The following is a 22,063-nucleotide window of genomic DNA, read 5'->3' on the forward strand; positions in this document are numbered from 1 at the left end:
CAACTGCCAGAGGCTCTGCACAGCCTCCTCAGGTTCTTTACAGAGCCACCACATCCTGCCACAAGCCTGCCACTCTCCTTCAGTATCAGCAGCAAGAGCTGTAGCCAGCAGGACTCAAGGATATTTGACCTCTCATCCAGTCCATGTATCAATTCTGCTTCAAGCTCAATCTCCAGCCTGTGCTGGGACTTCAAAGCCACAGTCTCATGCACTACATTGATTTTGCCTCCAGAGACTATGAGAATATTTGCTTTCTCTGGGAATACTTTTTTTTTGCTGTTGCAGAAAATCAGACATAGACATATATAAACAAAGATCTTTGAAAGAACATCTGGGACAAGCAAGTGTCCAACAGAGAAGTATCCTGGCCTGTTTCCACTCTTTTGCCACTTGAAACTCATCCCTAGAGCCATAAACAAAGTAAAGAACAAGAGCATCAATGTTTTTCAAGGAACTCTCATCCTGCATCTCAAAGTAATTGCTACATGCCTTTGCCTGCAACCTTATTTTGTGCAGAACCTTCATTTGCCCTTAGACATCAAAAACTCCCCAACTTTGAAGAAGTTTGAATACAGATCTGGTCTTTGCAGTCGAAGCACACCTCTAGCATAATGATGAAAAAAGAAGGAATGTATTGAAGCAGAACACAGACAAACTTCTTCCAGAAGTCACTCTAATCAAGCAGCTGCTTCCAGCATGAGGTCATGTCAAAATGTTCCTCGACATGGCGAATACAGTTCTGATGTGTTTTTTTGAAAAGACTAACTATATTAAGCTCATAACACTACTAGATCCCTATACTGGCCTCTTAAGGCAAGCACGAGTGTGTTAAGACACTGGTTTATTCCATAGACACAGTCAGAGGATAATACTCTTATTCAGTTACTTCTGCCTCACCATGGGAAAGCAAACTGTAATGAGTTATATATAGAAGAGGCAGATCCAATTTTTTTCCTAAACAGTAAGTCAGCTATACACTTTGCATTCCAGTAGTTGCCCAAACCAGTTTTAATGTACTGCTTGTAGATTTTGAAGGAATATATCTGGCATTTGAACCTCAAACATATTCCAAAAATGTTATTCTGGTAGTGTTGTTATCCAGACTACTTAATTACAGATTAGAAATCCAGTGGTTTAGGCAATGCTATAAATACATAACAAAGATGGCATGATATAAACATGAATAGAATTTTACATGAAAGTACATGATACAGAAGTGCATGATACACTAGTATTCTTCACCATTGTGATCTATCGATACTAACCTAGCTTAGTTGTTAAGGTTGAAACATTAGGCTATAAAAGGTCAGGTGTGTCCTTGAGGTATGGATCTGAAATATATATGGGAGTAAAGCTCAGTGGAAGGAGAAAGGGGACCCTTCTGAGGTTGATTTGCAGGTTTCTTACAACAGGAATTCTTAAAGAGCATCTGATTTTTATCATGTCTGGGGCACCAGAGCAGAAGCAATGGGACTAATTATAATGGCAACAGCTATGATAACAATAAGATGAGAACAACACAACAAAAAGATAAGCAATTTTTGTTCAGCAAATGGGTTCACTTTAACAGAAGCTTGTTTAAACTCTTGGGCAATGAGAGAAGGTGATTATTAGTGTACTTGAAATATTTTCTGTCATCATATTTTTTCAACAATGCAAAGTTTCTAGCATTATAGGTGAAGAATTATTTAGTGAAAAAAAAAAAATTTCTGTTATCTAATCCAAGCCTTTACACTTGTCAGGTCTTGTCATATGTTTCTGTCCCCCTTCAGCTGAAGAATCAGTTATGGGTTCAAAGTTGAGAATATTTTCCTCCATGTGCCTGGTGTTTCTCAGAAATTTAACTAATGGTCACTCAGAATTAGTCATGTATCCATCTGAACAGAGCATACAATGTTTTCCTTCCAACAGTCCCAAAGATATCCTATCCTTGTCTATAGCCAGGTGAGGCAGGTAGGTGCTATAATTATGCTTTCAGAGGACAACACTATCATATTTACTCTCATCTTTTACTCATCCTTTGATAGCTTTTTATGATTGCTGCCTGGCTTTTGGCTTGCAGCCATTTCCCATCCCAAAGGCAATGACAGTCACAAACAGAAAGAAAAAAGGAAAAGATGACAGGAAGAAAACAGTCAAGTAAAACAGAAGGAAATTCTGGAGGGTAAGAGTGAAGGTTTAAAAGAAAAACTTAACACACAGCAGAGCAAAATAAAATGCCTAAGACACATTGGTTTGAAGATAAATGCAAAACCTTTCTTTTAGACACTTAACAAGTACAGTGAGACAGTAGCAGAGAAAGAAGAAGGGGGAAGGACAGCAATGGAGAAATTGTCACAAGATTTTCTCACAGCACATTCTGAATCCACACTATAAGGGTGGCTGGTTGCAATTCATAAAATAAATATCAAAAAACATACCAGTTTCTGAGTGGAGAGAGTAAGAAAATCTCTCAGCACAAAGTCTCTTAGGACATATATCTCAGCCACAGCATGTTTGCTGAAAATACAAAGGTGTGTTTGACAGAAAATTTGAAACATGTTTTTTTCATCAACAAAAACAAGTTAATTTTAAATATTTTTTTTTCTTAAAATGCTTATAACAGTTATGAAGTATGGAGTTTCTGGTGAAAATCAGAAAGTACCATGTTCTCTAAGCCAAGCATGTCATAACCTGAAGGAGGACCTGGCCCTTTGCTTATGTCAGGCTGGGATGGGTGAGGAGCTTCTTTCATACCACATTTTAGTAGCCTCTAGGCCTATCTGATTTCGAACAGGAACAGCTTTGAAATCATGAAAGTTTTTACAAGACATGAAAAATGTTTCCTGTCCAACTCTAGCATGAAGATTCTTATAAGACCAAATAAAATGATATATAATGGATCAAATAGCTTCGTTAGTTCAGTTTATTGTTGTGTAAATTGCAGAAAAGGCATGGAACTCAAATATGCAAAGGTAGCAATTCCACTACCTACTTTCCAGCACAACATCTGTTTTCAATTTAAGCAAATTTTACCATTTTCCAACTGCAAATTGGATGACATACAACAAAAACTGTGTTTTAACAGCTTTAGCATTTTATAGACATTACAGCCAAACACCAATCCTTTACCTTAGGAAAAATTAAGAATTACAAAGAGCTTGCTATAAAAACACCTAATCACCAGCACCCAGCTGGAAGCTGTATGGCCTACTGCATAGTAAGGTCTGCTAAGACACAGAACACACAAGCTCCTGGACTTGAAAAAGATGCTTTTCCTTCTTTGTTTCCATGTCTATAAAATGGGGCAATGATACTTATCCGCTGTGTAATTGAGTGCTTTAAAAACAAGAGCTTGGTGTTTTTTGCAAAAAGGACATCACTTGATGTTTCTAACAGCATGATTAATAATAATGCAACATGACAAATGCAGTAGAAAATATTTAAGCAAGCTTCAATGAATCAAGTTAAAAGTTCTAGTTTTGGGGATCTATTTCCATTAGATTTTTAGTTCATATAAAGCACAACAATAGTCCTTGTTCGTAACAAAATCGTTACAATAGATTGAGACTTTAGTTACAAAACCAGCTACATCTTCCTTAGCCAGAGTATGTTTTCCAGGCTCTGTTAACATAAGGCATGACATTTTTATGCACTTTTGGAGCTCATCCCTAGTAAACTGGCAGAATACTAAGTATAATCACAGAATCACACAGAACAGGTGAGGTTGGAAGGGACCAGTGGGTCTGGTCCACTGCTCAAGCAGGGCTGTCCCAGGGAACAGGTCTGTGTCAAGACAGCTCTTGAACAAATCCAGTGAGGGAGACTCCACAACTTCTTGGTCACTTGAACAGGAAAGAAGTTCTTCCTCATATTCAGGGGTCTCATATCACATTGCCTCCTGTCCTCTTGCTTGGCACTACCAAGAAGAGCCTGTCTCCATCCTCTGACAGCCTCCCTCCAGATAGTGATAGACAGTGAGCAGGTCCCCTCTCAGTCATCTCTTCCTGAGGCTGAACAGACCCAGCTCTCAGTCCGTCCTTGTAAGAGAGAGGCTCCATCCCTTAATCATTTTCATTGCCCTTCACTAGACATTGTCAAAATGCTACCAATGAAAGAATGCCAAGATCTTTAACTTTTTTGTAGCAGTAAATAAATAAGCTACATATTAAAATATTTATTGTGAAAGCCTGAAAAATCACTCCTTTATTCCAGATCATCTATAAAATCTGGGCTCCGCTTCAGTCTGTTGGAGTTTTGCCATTGATTCGGCAGGGTACAGATTTCAGAATGGACTTTGAAACAATTGGATTAGAAACAGCTACTTTCCTGATTTCCCATATTTCACAGTGGAAGCTGAGAAAGGACATTTTGAATATTGAAGTAATTTAAGCCAGCCAAAAAGGATGTAGTCGGTAAACTTGTTACTTTGCTAAAAGATTGACTGTCTGGAAAATGTTAGAAAGCTGGACGTTTATTATTTTTGCATTAGTTCTCAGAGATCTGAGGCACAATCTGTGAAATTAATCAAAGGTGTGCCTGTGTACACTACAGTCAGTGTGGTACCAGTTTTCTGTTTATCACATGCTCACGAACTCTTATAGCCATATGCTCATACACACTTTGATACATCGGAGTTTCATATGGCTTAAACTGTTTGTAAGCTGACAACTGCACAGAAAAGAAAGAAACCCAAAAAATATATGAGAGTGCTTTCTACACTTACTATCTGGACAATATTCTTCAACACTTTCATTCTTCTATCTATCATATATCTTCTTAGTACTTTAGACCTCAGGAGTATTTTTGTTTTGGTAGCACCGATGAAACTAATCAATGTTTTTCACTTTTTTATATTCTACCTCTCTGCTTTCATTTTTCCCGAGACCAATATAAATACTCTCTTGTCTGAAAGTTCAAATCTGGGTACTGCAAATTATGTGTCCAAAGGACCTTGTTTCTCTCTGTGCTTTCTCTCAAGACCATAGGGTCAGAATCTTCCCGTTTTTGTTAGGCTGCTTTCTGTTCATCTTCTCCTTCTGTACTCATATCATTGAAGCAATGTTTATTTCCCCTTCAGGAAATCTCCAGTTCTTCTGCTTTAGTCAAGGCCTGCCCCAAGGACAGTGATTTAGACAGTAGCATCTATTGTTTCAGCTGTCTTCTTCCAGGGAGGATCCTAATTGCTTCTCCCACCTGCATGACAAAGTTTGCAAACTCATCACCATGGCCCATGACTGTCCAGAGACCAAAACCACTTCTGCTGCACTTACCCGTATTTTGCTACACTCTACCATATTGCTAGTTGATCCTGTGGGCCGAAGTCAGCCTCTATGCACATATTCTTTTCTGACAATAGACAGAATAAATACTGTCCAATCAAGAGATTATTTCTGGGAGGCTAGCAACTGATATATAAAATTCCTACTGTATAAGCTCTACCCAGTAAACTGGAAAGGCCTCAAAAGACCTACAAAATTTTATTTCACACACAGGCACATCTATACACACTTGTATTCAAGAAAAAAAATATAATAAAAATACATTATAATTATTAAATTTTATATATATTATAAATATAATTATAATTGATCTCACAATCAAATACTCTTATGCAACTCAGTTTCTCTACAATATCAGCCTCTATTGTACAAGTATTCTGTTGCATTAATTTTTTTTTTTTCCAAGTGCCCAAAACTATTTAGAATAATGATCCACCTGTTCACCCAGTTGTCTTCTTCAGAAAGGCTGATTGGGATAATTGGTTGTGGGGCCTGATGAAGGGGGCGGGAAGATGAGGTCAGTTAATTGCTGCCTGGGGAAGAGGATGTAGGAGGTCTCTTTTGTTCCAGGCCAAGGGCCCACTTGTAATAAATGACATACAACAGAGATGCTCAGAAGACAGTCTTTTAAGATCCTTCCCACAAGGGAATAGCAGATGTTCTCTGTGATTTATGGGTCTGGGTTTTGGGGTCTAATACTGTAAAATGTCTGTGCAATCCAGACTGGGCATCACAAACAAGCGCAAACAAATATATCATGACATTATATCTCCCTGTGCATTAACAGAATAAAATGGGAAGCACCAGAGCTGGGTAAAATACCTTTCAGTTCTCCTTTTACATAACTGAAATGTGTGCAGACCTCACACACTTTGAGAATTTCCACAGCCAATGCTTTCTGGAAGGAAACAGCCCTCGTCCTGAACACTGCTGTCCCATGGGTTCCCTGCTTTTAGATTATGGGAGATCTCACATCTGTTCTCAGACTTGCCAGCTCTAATAAAATGTATTTATTTCAAGCTTCGCTGATGGTTAGGAAAAAAAACCTTAATAACTATTGAAATGGAAATCAACAACTGTTCCAGGTCACAGTAAATGGATTTGAGGACTTAGTAACCTGGCACCCCTGAAATATCTTCTACATAATGCCAGACAAAATGAGCATATTTGTGAGCATTTGGTCAGCTTTCATGGACGCATACTCCATTGCTGAACAAACACAATGTATCTTTCTTATTTCTTCCTTTTTCTTATCCTCTCTAGAGAAATAAAAATACAGGAGCCCTAATACAGTCTTTTCTATCTTCCTTTTCCTCTCCCTCTATCAAGTATCTTTGATGCAGCTGTGATTTACAGTGTTGAGGACGGCAAACCATCCAAACTCCACACACTGTTGTTTCAAGTGAGGATAAGGAGTTTCAGAACAGCACACTCCTAAAGGAAATAGTGTTGCTCGACAAAGCCATGAGAAAAATAACCTGCTATACTTTTGGTATTGAAACATATGCATTTTCTTCTTCAGCCCCTAATGACTGTTTGAAGAAAAAAAAAAAAATCAAGATTAATTTGCTTTGGAATTTGGCTGGGAGAGTATTTAACACATTTTCACCTATGTTCAGATGCCGTGGCTAGAAAATGGTATTTGTGTTGGTATTCATAAGCCATACCTCTCACTTCCCTGCCAAATGGGAAATTATTGTAATGGGGTTTATATGGGAAATACCTCGGTTTATCTAAAATACGAAGAAAAAAATATTTTTAGATCTATTTTCCTCCCTCCCCCATCTCCATTCTCACATGCATAATTAGCCAGCAATCAGGTATAATAGCTAGACATGTAAATGCCTTTAGTTTCGTGCAGGTGCAAAAACCCAAGGTTATACACAAAATCAAGCCTTAAGGATTAGTCTTTCAGTATAAGACACAAAGGCTGCCTTCCCCTTCTCCTCTCAACTGATTCCTCAAATACAGATACTTCTTTCATGTATAAAATCTAATAATGTAATCACATCCTGACCCCTATAATGTATAATGCAAAAACAATGTTGAGTGAGCATCTATTATGAGTCAGTTTTGGCATCAGTTTTGGCAATCTGAAGATAGCAATACAGTGAAGAGAAAATTAACTCTGGAAGATGAAGCAATTACCAGGAGATCAGCTGAAAAAAAATGGAGATTTACTTCAAGGAATACTTGGGAAATAGATTCTTTTCTGACTTAGAGGCACTAAGCTGTTTTTTAAGTTACAAGAAAAGGAAAAGATAGGGCCTTGGGAATAATGTCTGTGTATATGAGAACATACATAAAAAGCGAAATGGGGAACAATCTGTAGGGATTTCTTGTTTTCCCATAGTTAGTGTACAGGATACTTACCTTTATCTTCCACTAAAGCTGGATTAGCATTTTGAACTTTAAAGATGAAAATCTTCTCCTGGGCATATAGGGTTTTCTAGAGGTGGCAAATAATGATTCAGAAACCTCTTCCCTCCTAGATCATTTGTCAATATTCAAAACTAAAATCTTGAGTGAAACAAATGGTTCAAGGTACAAAATCAGACCTTCCCCAAGGGGTAGTAATATGGCATTTATTTAAACTCACCTAACCCTGCAGCTGACAGTGTGTAGGGCTGTGGTTTATGAGGAAGAAAAGAGGTTTTTGAGGTGGCTGAATAGCTGGGTTAAAAGGTTTGTCAGCACAAAAAAAAACAACCCAACTTCATCCTTCTTGTGGCCATAAAATAAATACAAAATGCAGGCACTGTGAGTAGGTCTGGGTATATGGTCAGAGAGGTCACTATATTTTTCTCTATAGTCACAGGTACATAATTAGAGCTAACTTTTCTGAGGAGCTGTGGAGTGTCCTCATAATCAATGAGAGGATCAGTTTTACAGAGGCAAGAAACAAATTAGTATCACACAACAATAATCTTTTCTGTCAGTTTTCAGACTTAAGCAGCTGAAATTTCCCCCTCAGTACAGACACATTTTTATGGTGTGGAAGCAAGCTCTAACTTGTTCATCACAAAGTAAAACAAGTGCAGGAAGGCCAGATCCCTGTGAGATCTGGCATGCCAGTGTTTAATGACATGTACAGATAGCATCGATTGCAGCCTGTCCTGTTGCTCTTTACTCCGACCACAGAACCAGACCAGTTCCAGAAGCAAGAGAGAGCACTGACTACCCAACAAGAAAGTAAACATTGAAAACATGCTTTTGTCTGCAGCCTAATCTAACCCTGCTGGTACTGAGACAGATGAGCAGGCTGTACACAGCGCATTCTGGCACTGCTGGGCTCCCACTCACAGCAGCAGGACAGAGCCCTGCTCCTGGCCCTGCGAGAGCTCAGTTCTCTGGGCATTGGAGAGTTTGCACTGCAGTCTTTAACCTCTTAGACTGACTTTTTTTTGTCTGCAAGAAAAGTCAAACTGTCTCACCATATGAGATTTAGCTCAGCATTAATCCACTAATCCTAAGCCTAGAAGGGCTTTTCTGTGGCAACCTGAAGTTTCTGCCTTGCCATCCCATATTATGTCAGCTTTTCATGTTGCAGCTCTTTCCTCAGCATTCTTCTAGCTTAATTTTCATACTGTTTTTGGAGCAAAGTGCCCTAATGTCAGAGATTACATCCTTGACAGGGAGACCTAGGCACATCCTGAAAGAGCTTGTAAACTAAAAATTTGTGCAAGAAGGCCCAGAAACTGCACCCTTGAAATGACAACACATACTGTCACAGACATTTGGTGCCTCTCAGATTATTCTGTGCTCTGCACTGAAATACAGTGTTTTTCCTCCTAAGACTGGCAGCTTGGAGGCAGTGCCAGGCTCTTTGGAAGAGCACCCTGCAAACACCTCTGTAAATCGCCTCTGCTCCCCCAGTGCTCCTTGCCCTGCCTGCATTGTGTACTTTCCTCCCTCTGCCACTGATGAGGCTCTCCCTTTCTGAGAGCCAAAAAGCCACCCACTGTGGCTTTCTCTATTAGGCCATAAATGCTCTTGAGCTGCTGGAATCTGTTTTGTAAATAGACAATTAAAATGAAGAAGGAAAAAAAAAATCTCTGCTCATTTTGCATAGTCAGAGCCCGAAGACAGCTGTCTTGAGGGACTCAATCCTGCACATCATGAGAAGGTTCTGAAAAGTGCTGAGTACCTTCATCTATAAAGAGCTTAATTGGAGACAGGGGTAGTAAAGCACCTTCAGCACTCCACTGGATGAAGCCACATGTTATTGGGACTCCCACTGATTTCTGTCATCAGAGCAATTGGTTTTGAGAATAAGCAAGGAAAAAATCTCCCACTGACACCAGTGGGAATCCTTGGCACATACGGGGAACAAAACGTTATGGTTGAGATCTCTGGATATGGAAGCAGTCTTTTATTCTGCTTATGCAAATTATTTATACAAATTATGCAAATAATTACCAAGTCATTCTGGTGACTGTGAAATAATAACAATAATAATTATTGTAATTACTAATGTTGATGTTTGTCACTATTGTTGTTATTCACATTTGTTGTGATTGTGCCTTGGGGCCAGCCAAGAACAGTGTCCATTAGGGCTGTACTCAAAGGAGCAGTCACTGCCCCTAGGAGTTTACAAACTGAGGAAACCCCATGGATGCAAAAGGAGAGGAAGGGAGGGCCAGTGGGAGGGGATGATGCAGTCAGTGGATTTAGGACTGGGTACAGGGAAGCAGCAGGGCAGGGAGCCATAGCAGGATCAGTACGGGCAGACTGTGAGGAAAGGAGACATTTGTGGATTGCCTTTGTGTTTTTCTCCCAGGACTGTACAGGTGTTAGCATTATGCCAGTGTGTGAGACAGATACACCTGCTCCTCAGATCTGAGTGTGTAAGAGGTCTGTGGGAAGTGCCCCCATAAAGTCACATTTTACCTACTCTTGATCAGTACAGAAGTCCCTCAGTTTATGGGGATTTTGAGGTGTTGTTGCTCTGCCCTGAGGTACACAATGTCTGTTTTAGCCTTCCAACCCACTCCCAAGGAAACTGCACTGATGATGAGTTTTCTCTTAGACTACTGTGTTCGCACCTAAAAAGGTGGAGAAAAAAGCCCCAAACCATCAATTAATGAAAGTGAGACGTGGCCTTACCTAACCTCCTTCATTCCTCATCAGATGTTTTCCAGGTGCTTACTGATACAGAGAAAGAGTTTTTGCCAACCACTTCTCCCTTCCCAAAGTGGCTGCACTTCATTTCTCTCCCATGACCTTGAGTAACTTCACCAACCACTTCTATATAAAGCAAGCTGGGGCTGGTTCTCCAAGCTTTGTGCCAGGTGGCAGGAATTAGCAAAACCCTCACAGCTAAACCCCTGTGAAGCAGGGTGACCTTCACCCAGCTGTGTGCCAGGACCTGGACCCAGCCCACGCTGCACCTGGCAGAGCAGTGGGAAGAGGCAGGGCTGCCTCCGGCCAATGCCTGTGCCTGTGCTCTGGCCTTGATCAGTTTATTAATAGAGCAACTTAATGTGTTCTTTTTGCCAGATCCCTGCTGCTGTTTCTCCTTCCTGCCATTTTCAGAGTGTTTGTTCATTGTTACTTGAAATAAATGAAAGAAAAACTTGTACAAATTACTTGTTCCCTGAAAAAATGCAAGGAATAGTCTCATTACTCATGTTGTAGAGATAACCCATCAGCTCTCTTGCATTTTGGAACTAGTATATGTAACATCTCATGGCTCTTCACCAACAAGACTTTCAATTACAAGAACATAAATCCAGTCAAATTTCACTGAAGTCAAGTCTTTTATTCTTGATTTACTCCCTTATAATTTAAAGCACTGTAGCTGTATTGTGCTGGAAAAAATAGAGGAACTTTTCAAATCTCAGAAGTCTGAATTTCTCAAAATGACATATGTGGCTATGATTTCCTGTGTGAAGTACAAATTATCAGGAATGTTTCTGCAGAGCTGAGAGATGCCAGAAACCATTTTTTTTGGTCTACATTTCAACAGTTATTCTTATCCTGTTTTAACTTTTGTGTAAGTAATAAGGATGGATGAGCGTTCTTCCCTTCATTTTTCAGTCTCTGTATTTTCACTCTTCATTAGGTTTTGTCTCCTCTGTTCTCCCGTTTTCCCACAATTTCTTATTATTAGAATACGAGGTCATTTATTATCAGCCTGAACCAAACTTTAAAAACTACAGTCTTCAAGTGGTTCCTCCATTAGGCATGAGCTAGGCCTATTCAAAATGTGTATCACATCATCATTTTGGTGCCTAATAGTATCTTGCATGACAGAAATATGTAACAGCATTTTTATGACAAGGCTTCTTATAGTCAGAGAACATCTGATCTATTTATTTATATCGGGTATGATGTGGGGAGTTCAAAGTTGCGCATAGTAACCTGTATTTGCAAAAGTCTTAGACATTTTTTGGAGGACTGTCTGTCGTGGGAGGGATAAGACAGATGAATGTGAGGAAATAGTTGAAAGGTTCCGCTTCCACTAGAATAAATATGAATAGCCTTGAGCTGACAGATGTAAAAGGACAATTGTTTAACAACTTCCTTTCTACCAGGAGACAATATTCCAAGCTCCTGTAAAATACAATACACTATACAATATAAATACAATGCAAGTGTGCTTACCAAATTAAATAACTGGGGTAAGAATATTTGGATAGCTGAACTTATTTTCTTGATTTCTAATTTTCAAAAAATGTTGGCTAGATCTTGGTTTACAAAAGTCTTAGTTAATTTAAATTTCCGGTCCTATTATCCCTTTCTGAGCCTCCTGGTAAGCTGAGTAGGTTTCATAGTTCCACAGAATAGTTTTGCTTAGTGGAATGGTATTTATCTTGGCCATTTTGAAGTTCTCTGTTCAGCAGAATTTCTCAGATTAAAAAAATTCAGAATGTGAAAGAAGAACTGCAGGAAACAGCCCCTTGTATAAAATCAGCAGAAGCATTTCCAGATTATCAGATCCCCACAAAACAGGGAAATAGCCACATTCTGTAAATGGGTAAAAGGAAATGCCTATATTCTGTAAATTTCAATGGATAAAGCGTACCTTCTACCCATTGTCCCAGGTTTCCTCAATACCTGTTTCTACTCAGTGATAAGGAAAAGGGGCAAAGAAAGTCAATAGTGCTCAATAGCTGCATGATCAAGCTGATCCATCTCCAGCTCTCACTGTGGTCAGAGAGTGTCTTGGCTGCATGGCTTGGTGCAATTTTCATCTCCTCTACTACTCCCAGTGGTATTGTTGGGTTGAAACAAAATTATTTTTGGGACAGGATAGGAAGGAGCATCAGCACAGGAAATTCATCATGATGTTGCTTCTATTCTAGTCATGCAGAAGGCCAGAGGTAGAGGTGCAGCCCTTTCCCTTAGCCCTTTCCTTCAGATCCATGTTGCTGGGTTTCTGCAGAGGATTGTCTTATGGCCATGGACATGAACAATTGCCCTGAGTAAATCAGAGCAGTCAGTCTGCTCCCACTCTCCAAACATTCATATCCAGTGCTGGCTGTCTCAGGTACTGAGTCTGCTAACACCCCACAGCCTATGGCAACAAATTTCTCTGTCCTTGTCCCATTTTGCACCTCACCAGATCCTGATGAGCCGGTGAAACAGCTATGTTTACTTCTGCCCCACTATCATCAAGCTGTACGTACAACAGAAGTCAAAGAAGTCTCATTTGCCCCTTCAAATGGCTCTATTTCTATAAACCATAAAAAGGAACTGTTTCTATTTATTAAGGCATTGCTCTACCCTTAGATGAGGAATGTCACAAGCTCATTGTAATTATTAACATGGAACAGGGCTAATTCTGAAATAGAAAGGAACAAATTCTGAAAGTACTGATGACTAAATTATTTGTGAAACTTATGTGATGAGGTGCTTTATTGCCACACTGGCAGGAAAGCTGAGAGGGGTACTCACTGGAACTGTGGCATGTAGATGGTGAGTTTTAAGGTCAATTACAAATCACAGTGTATACATTTGCATATTGTATGGTGGCTGAAAATGAATGTGCTATTGTGAGCATCTATTCAAGATCCCCACGCTCCAACTGGCTCTGCCTGCTCCATTTCAGTATAGTGTCTGGTAATAGAATTATACTGTGAACAATATACATCCTGAAGAATAATAGGTTGAAATTAATTCCCCCAGTGGTGTTTTCACTGCACCTTCACCTTCCTGGCAACTGTGAATATCGGTAGCTTATCTTAGACACTACACCAGGAACAGACATTTAAATTAATTTTAAGCAGCTTGAATTAAAAAAAAAAAACCTCTATTCTTTTTAAAGTTGCCTCTATTCTACTGCTCTCAGGCTGTCCTCCTTTTTTCAAAAGTGCTCACATACACTTGAAACAATAATTCTTTTTACCCTAAAGCATTTTCTCAAGATTAATAACGTAACCAAACATCATACCATTTTTCTTGGCAACAATCAGGACCTCATTTCATTCTTGAAGTTTATCAGTTCAGTTCAATTCAGCAGGACTTTTTTTTTTTTTTACATAAAAAATATACAAAGATTCTCAAGCTGTAAAGAGACAGACACCCTCAGGTACCTGTCATAGGTAATCAGAAATCATACTCAGAATGTGTATTTCCCTTGTACGTCCATTTGTCAGGAAGTCCAGTCTTGGACGCAGATGACTGCTTTGTAAATGGATCATCTGTTGTCTAAAACACTGAAGTGGAAATAAATCTTATGACATATCCTGAGCCTTTCATCTGTTGATTTTTTTCCTAGACTGGAATAAATTGAGGGATTATATCTTGTATATCATAGCTAGAGAGCTTAAAGGAAAGGACTTAGATATGTAATGAATAAAGATGTCTCCTGGGAAAGAAAGAAAGAAAGAAAGAAAATAAAGATTCAATGAATGAAATATTTGCATAGATAAACAGAAAGACCTGCCTGAACCTAAAAAGGGATGACAAAGAAATGAAACAAAGCTCACCAATGGAAATAGTAGCAAAAAATTACCAGATTTTGCTAGATCAAATGCACCACTGTTCAAACTGGATCGGTTCTAAAATAAATGACAGTGAGGAATAGCTGTGATCCATTGATTTTTTTTGCTCCAGACAAACATTCTCTCAGCAAGCAACACATTTTATCATAGCAGAGGTAAGCTTCAGTAGCCACTCTTATTATCTTCAGGAGTCTTCCATAGCTGATACACCTCAAATGCACATTTAAGTTCAGGTTTATGTCCTGACTTAACACTTTCAGTTTTAAGTGGCTTCTACTCTTGTTTTTTTTCTGAGGGAGAAGGAACACTTTGTGTGGTCACACTATACAGAAAATAAAATAAAATAAAAGTGACATCAACAGGAAACACTAGAAAAGCCTGCATTTTAAGCATCACATAAACACCAGCTTTGTTCTTATCTTTCAGGACAGAGAGCATCTTTCTAGACAGGTACATTTGACAGTTCTTATTCACTAGCCCTCCCATCCCCACTACTAGGAGGTTCAGTTAATGGTCCTGATAACTGCATGGGTGCAATGCCAGCAGCTTTATCAACATGTGAGTGTCTGTGATGAGGATACAACTGACCTTAATTCCAGTTTCAGACTCTTACAGTGACTTGCTGTATGACCTTCAGCAAGGAACTTCTCTGCACACTGTTATTCCCAACGGGATAAAGAGATAATGATGTCTATCCACCTGGTAATGAGATTTGAGGGCTGCTGATAAAGTGCAGACCAAATTCTTGGTATTATCAGCACTTATGTGACTTCAGCAGCGTCAGTCAGTTAGCCTTTGCAGGGAGCAGGAGCTGGGTTGGGAAGCAGTAATTGGAAGTAAAAGCAATTGATACAGAGGTCTGCTTAATTCTGGGCATTGACTGGTATCGTGGTGGGGTTTATATGCACCTTGTGCACCTTGTGTCTCAGAAAAAAAGATAAGGCAAGCAGCTTACTGCAGAAAAATGCCTTTTCTTCAAAATTTTGCTTTGCAAGTGAACTTCAGTCCCTGCTTTGAAAGGAATGGTGGGCCAGACAACTTCCAGAGCTCACTTTCAACCCAAAACCCTCTTTCATCCCAACTGGCTGCTGTTGCCTTAATTTCTTTCACCCCTGTATAGCTGTTTTTCATATAATGCACTGTTTTCCTTCAAAATCTTTAGTTCTCTCTCTGATCTAGTTTCTTGATATTTTTTACTTGACCAACTAGGGGCCAAGAGAAAGTTATAAACATAGTTACTTTTAATACTAGGTCATCCTTGTCAGCAAAACATACCCCATGCACTATTGCACCTAGGCAAAGGTACTGGATGTACCAGTTAAAGGTCAAAGTAGTTCTGACAGTGCAAATGCCAAGAAAGGAAAGTTCTTTTTCAAGTTTCTTTTCTGCTCATCCATTGCATATTATCAGTGGAAACTCAAGAGTATCCCACCTGCTTCCTCATCATTATCCATAATCACATCATTTTTATTTCAAACACAGATTCCTATCCAAGTTCATAAATTACTTTTTACAAGCTTTTATACTCAGTATAAAAATGCAGAAACACTTTATGCCAGAAAGGGGGAAGCTCCACCCCACTGCATCAGCATTCAGCTGTCTTTTTAAAGATTTTGAATGGTGGAACTTGATCTGAGGGGGAAAATATTGTTTTACTTTAAAAGGGTGTAAACAAGTGATTATAACAGGTGCAATCTTTACTTTTACATAAATATTGTGATCATTCCAGCAGGAGAGGAGGCCTTTTGCTAGAAGTTAGCCCATCTCTTTTTTATTGCAAAAGTGTTGAACTGGTACAATTTTTTTTGTTTACAACAGAATATCTGAGAGTTTCCTTATATGGAAAATAATTCTAAGGAAAATTAATAGGTTATTGCTACAGCAATCTACATTGCAGAACTTGTACAGTTCCCAGTCCTAAGGAGGTCTGTGAAGTTTTGCATTTTTTGTCATTTTTTGTAATTTGCAGGGTTCTCATGTATACAGATGTTCTCCTTTTGGATGGGAAAATGCATATGTTGAAATTGATAAAAAATCCAATATGTTTTGATACACTTTTATCTATAATTTTTTATTATTTTTATTACAATTACTAAAATGTGAAACAGAAGCAGAAAGGAAGGTGTTTCACACTAAAGAAATTAGCCATGCATTTAGGGAACACACTGAAGTTTTTTCCCCACCCTTTTTTCTAGCACATTTTTAATCCTGCCTATCCAGAAAGAAGGAAAAGTGAAAAATGGTGACAGAAGCTTATACAAAGACAAGTTTTCCTGTCACTACCCCTCATGTCCATGGGAGTATGGAGGATTTTGTGCACGGGTTTCCAGCTGTCACCATGACCACATGGACGGACAGGCTGCAGCTCATCATAACGCAGTCCAAGCAGATCCAGCCATACCCCAACAGGGATTCCATAAATTCACTGGCATTTCAAAAGCAAATGCATCCAATAATTGGAAAGGACATTTATCATCTTTTTAGAGGTTTAATTAGACTCGAGTCAAAGTCACTACACACCTAGAGACTGGGAAGCACAACCAACCATACTTCTTGTAACTGTTTTAATGACTCAAAACTCTGTAGTAGGAGTGCGGTGGCCCATCGGACAGTGGACAGCATACACATTTTATCAATGATAACTGGTAGGAACCTACTCATTCCCAGGATATTTTGGCAACAGATACAAGAGTTAAAGGCTTTACTCTCCATCTCAGTTCTAACATTAGACAGGACATTCTCAGATCTAGCATTAAGACAGGATTCATTAGACTTTTTGTTAAATATTGTCCAAGTCAAATGCTGGCATGGGAAAGCACCTATGTAAAGTGTTAAGCACATATTTCCTGTCAGAATCAGTGACTGCTTTGTGAGTATTTACCTGAAGAAGGATTTGGCCAAACTGGGAAGGAAAACTATGTTGAAGTTTTGCTAAATTTTATTTTCTGTTTGAATTCTAAGCCTAATACACAGAACAAGTTTTCTTTCCTGCAAACTGGTCTGAGTGCATGAGGCACCACTCAACATATAAAAAGGAAAACCATGAAGCATAAAGGTGATCAGTGTCAGAGCAGTGATGAGGGAAGCACTAGGGGCTAGCTATGCAGTGCAGAGAGCTGTGACACACAGGGAGGAGAGACAGACTAGTGGAAATCAGCTGGTGTTCTCATCCGTGCGTTACGTTAGATGTATTGACAGGAGCAGACATGATGATTTATCTGGGAGAAAATAGCCTGGTAGTAGATACAGAACTCAACTTCATTAAGATAGAGCTGCATACAATATCCTTGAGGAAGGCAATGTAGAATATAAAATGGATCTGGAAGAAGCACTATCAAGTCATGTTTAAAGGCATTGAAAAAAAAAAAAAAGATGCAATTGAAAATACTTTGATAGAGCAGAGATTTGATAATGTGACCCTTCAGGCTTAAGGGTATTAAAATATGGTCTAAGATGTATTAGTTCTTTGTGTTAGCAAACCCAAAAGGATTAAACTTATTCATTAGATATTCTAGGAGATGTAGTGAATGCAAACTTACTAGGCCTTTGAAGAAGGATCTGACAGGATGGGTTTTCCTGCTTCCCAAGAAAATCACCTAGTGACAGAAAAACCAGGACTCATGTCTTATCACCCATGGAATAACAGTGCCATTGACCCCAAAGTGGTATTGCAAAGGTGAGGCTAGGTAGGAAAGGAGGGAAGAGAAATGCAGTTGGATAAAAATTAACCCGTTCTGGAATGTACAATGAGAGTCACAAGGTATTTTAGACTATTGTCTATGTACACCAAGGGTTAACTTCTTTCTGCAGCTACTGGTTGGAATGAGGAAAATAAAGTTGCTTCTGAAAAGATTGTGATTGATGAGCTTTGACCTTTGATGTTTGACTGCTTTGATTGTTTCCTGATATTTATTATTTAGCATTTATTGACCAGAAGAGGAAAGGAAAAACGCCTCATTGCTATCTCAAATTGGTGAAGACTCCGAACTTCAGAAGATATTAAATTTTGTGGAAAATGATCAGGCTTTGGGCAATATTAGTAGATTTTAATGTCAAACTTTTTTGTTTGTTTGTTTTAAAGAAGCAGATTAATATGGAGCAGGCATTATGCAGTTTAAAAATAAATTTCCTGTTATTAGAGTAGGTCACTATTACAGGATGTTTGCTATGTAGAATAAACCTTTGGGGATAGCAATCATATTGGACAGAGAGCAGATTGTGACAGCAATAATAAAGTGAACAGCACAACAGTGTGGGAAAGGCAGAAGAAAGAAAAAACTATTGCACTGTATATTCTTAACAGAGATTCACATTGAGATATAGGCTCAAATAATTATAAGAATTAAAAGTATTTTTTCTTCTTTTACATATATATCTGTAGTCTGCTAGAATACAAAAAAGAAAACACACTTTTATGGATTCATTTCATTGTATTTTTTTTCCTTATCTGTACAAGACTCAGGATCTGTGTGCAGCAGTGACAAACACTACATGTCATGCTGCTGATCAGTGCTAGCATATAAACCCACCAAGTCAACAACCAAAATGCCAAGCCCCTTCTGAGAAAGCCTGAGAGGAAAGCTGAATTGGATGCCAGACCCTGAAACATCTTGTTTGCTCTTGTTGAACATAGAAGACAAGACCATGAGTGCTCCACACATTCTGGCTGCCCCCAGCAACAAAATATGAGCACACATCTCAGCTGGCTTTTAATATCACTGCAAAATTTTTAGTCACAGCAGAGTCACTCCATCCATGCAGGACTTTAGAGAGCTATCTCAGCAGCTTGACTTGAAGCCAGATGAAAACAGGAAGTCAGTACAGCTGTTTGTGTCTGCTGGTGTACTTATTTTCTTTATCTGGGATTTTATTTTATATTCATCATCCCAATATCAGGGCACTTCTATTCACATCATCTAAAATAATCATGAGCACCAACTCAGGTTTCCAAAGGGCTCTCAGACATATCTTAGGAAAAGCACCATGCAGTAGTCAGGTCTGGGATCTTGCAAAATTGAGACAAAGATTGGCCAGTGTCACAGTTTTTATGTGAGAGTTGTAAATGGAAAGGGTCCAGCTACAGTGTCAAAGCCATCTTCAACACACAACCTTTGGACCTGCTGTGGAACATCCAACATTCTTCCATCATTCAGTGACACACTCATGAAGTTTAATCACCCACTACTTTCTAGTACAGTGTTGATACCATAAACACTTTGGCCTTTTTTCATGAAGACACTGGGGTTAGTGCAGTGCAGGACACTGTCTGGATGAAAGTTTTGGGGTTCAGTAATAAAACTTAATCAGGAAGAACTGTGTTTGTCTTCTCTGGTGTGAGTTTCTGTCACCTCAGGCAATGCCTTAAGCAAACAGAGAAGGAAGGCATTGGTCATCACATAGGTTCAATAAAAAAAATATGCAGCTCTGTATTTTCTGATTGAGAAGCACTTAATAATTTCATTATCTCCCTTGACATCTTCATTTTGAAGCAGCACTTGGGAAAATGGAGCTCTATTTATGTAAGACTGGATGGACACTGGTCAATGGACAGGTGTTTAAAGTGAATGAAGACCTTTTAGACCAAACCTGAGCTCCTTGGCTGTGGCCAGATTCAGCAGCATGGGTTCTACTCATTCCAAGGAGGAGATGGAGGAGCCATGTTCTTCAGATGTCCCAGTGTCATTATTCCAGAGACTCTGAGCTGAGCAAGACAGCCTTAATGACACAGCCTGTGCAACACATCTATTCCAAACCAAGAAAGAGCCTCTGCACACACTTACTCTGTCATCCTAGGTTTGTCTTCTGTTACTGCCAAACACTTCATTGTGTTTTCTTAACACAGAGTTTAGTGTTTGCACTACTGAAACATAATCTCCCATTGTCCTGGAAACATTCTCAGAGCAGCAGGGTGAAACCAGTGTCATTCATTTTATACTAGACCGGAAATACCATTTTAAGAGATGAATCCCCTGCTGACTGTGACACACCAAAGTGCTAATGCAGGGGCCAGTGGGTTGGATTCTCCTGTCCATCCATGATACTCAGTTATTTTCTAGTACTGCATGAAAGCTGTAACTTGCTACTTGGCTTTAGTTTCCCCTGTAGAGTCCAGATGCCAGCTCCCTGGTTGTCCTTGGGGCATTACCAGGAGTGGGAGGAGTGGTCATGAGCTCCATGCCTACCTTCTTCCCAGTTGCCTAAGCCAGCTGTGCTAGTAATTTTTCATCACTATAAAACAGTTTGAAGCATATTTCCTTTATGCCAAGGACTGGCATAAGCAGTGCCCAGCACAGACAGAATAAAACACTGACCTTTGCCATTCTGTTCTCATAGCTTGCAAATGAGCACTGCTTAGCTGGTGCAGGAGCCTGGCCAGCATGTGACAAAAGAGAATGAGGAGTTAAGTGTTCCCTTCCTCTCACAACTATCTGAAATTCATTTGGCCCCTCCATGGCTGGAAGCCACTGCACCTGTGAGTATATCCCAGGGGGTCACTGCGGCCTGTCTGCCTCAAATGTCAAAAAATTTCGGCAGATCCTACAGTGGGAAAATGAAGAAAAACAGAGTCTGCACCACTGGATTTTCATTTTGGATAGTAAAACACTATTTATTTTTCTTTAATTATAGAGCAATCATGCTTCTCTGAAATAAGGCTTGCAGATTTCACTATAACTTCTCTCTTAATTGGATGTTTGTGAATGTAAAGGTTTCTAGCATGACTTGTGAAATGAAACAAAAACATCATTTCTACATTAATTTAATTCTTCTATTTCCAACCATTCTCTCACAATCAGGTTTCCTTGATATGCTTAATCTTTTGCAATGGTTTCCATGGCAACTCCTCTTCATTGTGGTGACACCAAGGACTCCAGTAATCATGAAGCCAAACTTTGCCAAGGGATTGGCTTTTGCTTTTTTTCCCTGCTGTCTCTGCCACGGCAGCCCCTGCCTGCTTCCTCCTGTGTGCTCCACCTTCCCCACAGGCACACTGAAAGGCAGGGGTAGGAAACACACAAAGGGATGTTATTGAGGTTTTGTGATTAGTGCTATAGACAAGGCTCCCTTTTCAATTCTCGTTACACATTGCCGTTTACCGCTGCATTCCCAGTAAATCCCCAGCAGAAAGATGTGGTTCTCATAGCTGTTCATCCTCAGAAATACAAAATGTTATCCTGGCTGTAGAGTGCAGCCCTGCAAAGCAGCACAGCCTTTCTCCAGAGCACAGCATCACCACTGTGCCTGGTGTTCAGTTACACAGAGCAGCCTCCTCTGTTGGGCTCAGCGCTCAGCCGTGGGGCACAGTGTGTGAGTTATCCCGTTCTGCACTGCACACATCCATCCCAGCATCACACTGACACTGCTTAACCCCTGCCACAGCACAAACCCACGGCTGCAGTGTGCAGCTGTGTGAAAGTTGCTGACACCAGACTGAGGTGGCTCCAGCAGTGTTTGGTTATACACTGCAAGAACTGTACTTTGTTGCTCCAATTTCCTTCCTACAGTTTACCTCCCCCTCCTCCAGACCAACCAGCTCTGAGGAATGGACTATATGACTGGCAAATCAAACATTATTATTAATCGCTGTAATTACTTTTCTTGGCCCAATTGCAGAGCCTGGGAAGCTAACCACAGTCTCTAGAGTGCAGCCTTAACTACAACATGTTTCTGAGCCACCATTACCTCATTGTTAGTCATGTTTAACCAGAAAGAATTGTGAAACTTTTTCTTCCCTGAACCCTCTCAAACCACATATGCTGCACAGATCAGTGTGAGAATATCTACATGAGAATATCTACATATATCTCTTTGTGTTTCCATCTAACCACTGACTGCCAAAATCTCAAGTGTCTGGTT

The 22,063-nt window shown here is 39.6% G+C and overlaps 1 long non-coding RNA gene across 1 annotated transcript; it reads right to left on the bottom strand.

Moving 5' to 3' along the window:
- Positions 1-1,347: 1,347 nt before the first annotated feature.
- LOC148185236 (uncharacterized) lies at positions 1,348-10,477 on the bottom strand. The gene is made up of 2 exons (XR_015773146.1): positions 10,368-10,477; positions 1,348-5,175 (listed from the first exon to the last, which is right to left on the bottom strand). It is a non-coding gene; the product is annotated as an uncharacterized LOC148185236 (long non-coding RNA).
- Between the last annotated feature and the right edge of the window lie 11,586 nt (positions 10,478-22,063).

The sequence above is a fragment of the Pseudopodoces humilis genome, chromosome 1 (genome assembly GCF_049639895.1).
Source record: "Pseudopodoces humilis isolate 2021_Gansu_Grassland_sample_001 chromosome 1, ASM4963989v1, whole genome shotgun sequence".
NCBI lineage: Eukaryota > Metazoa > Chordata > Aves > Passeriformes > Paridae > Pseudopodoces > Pseudopodoces humilis.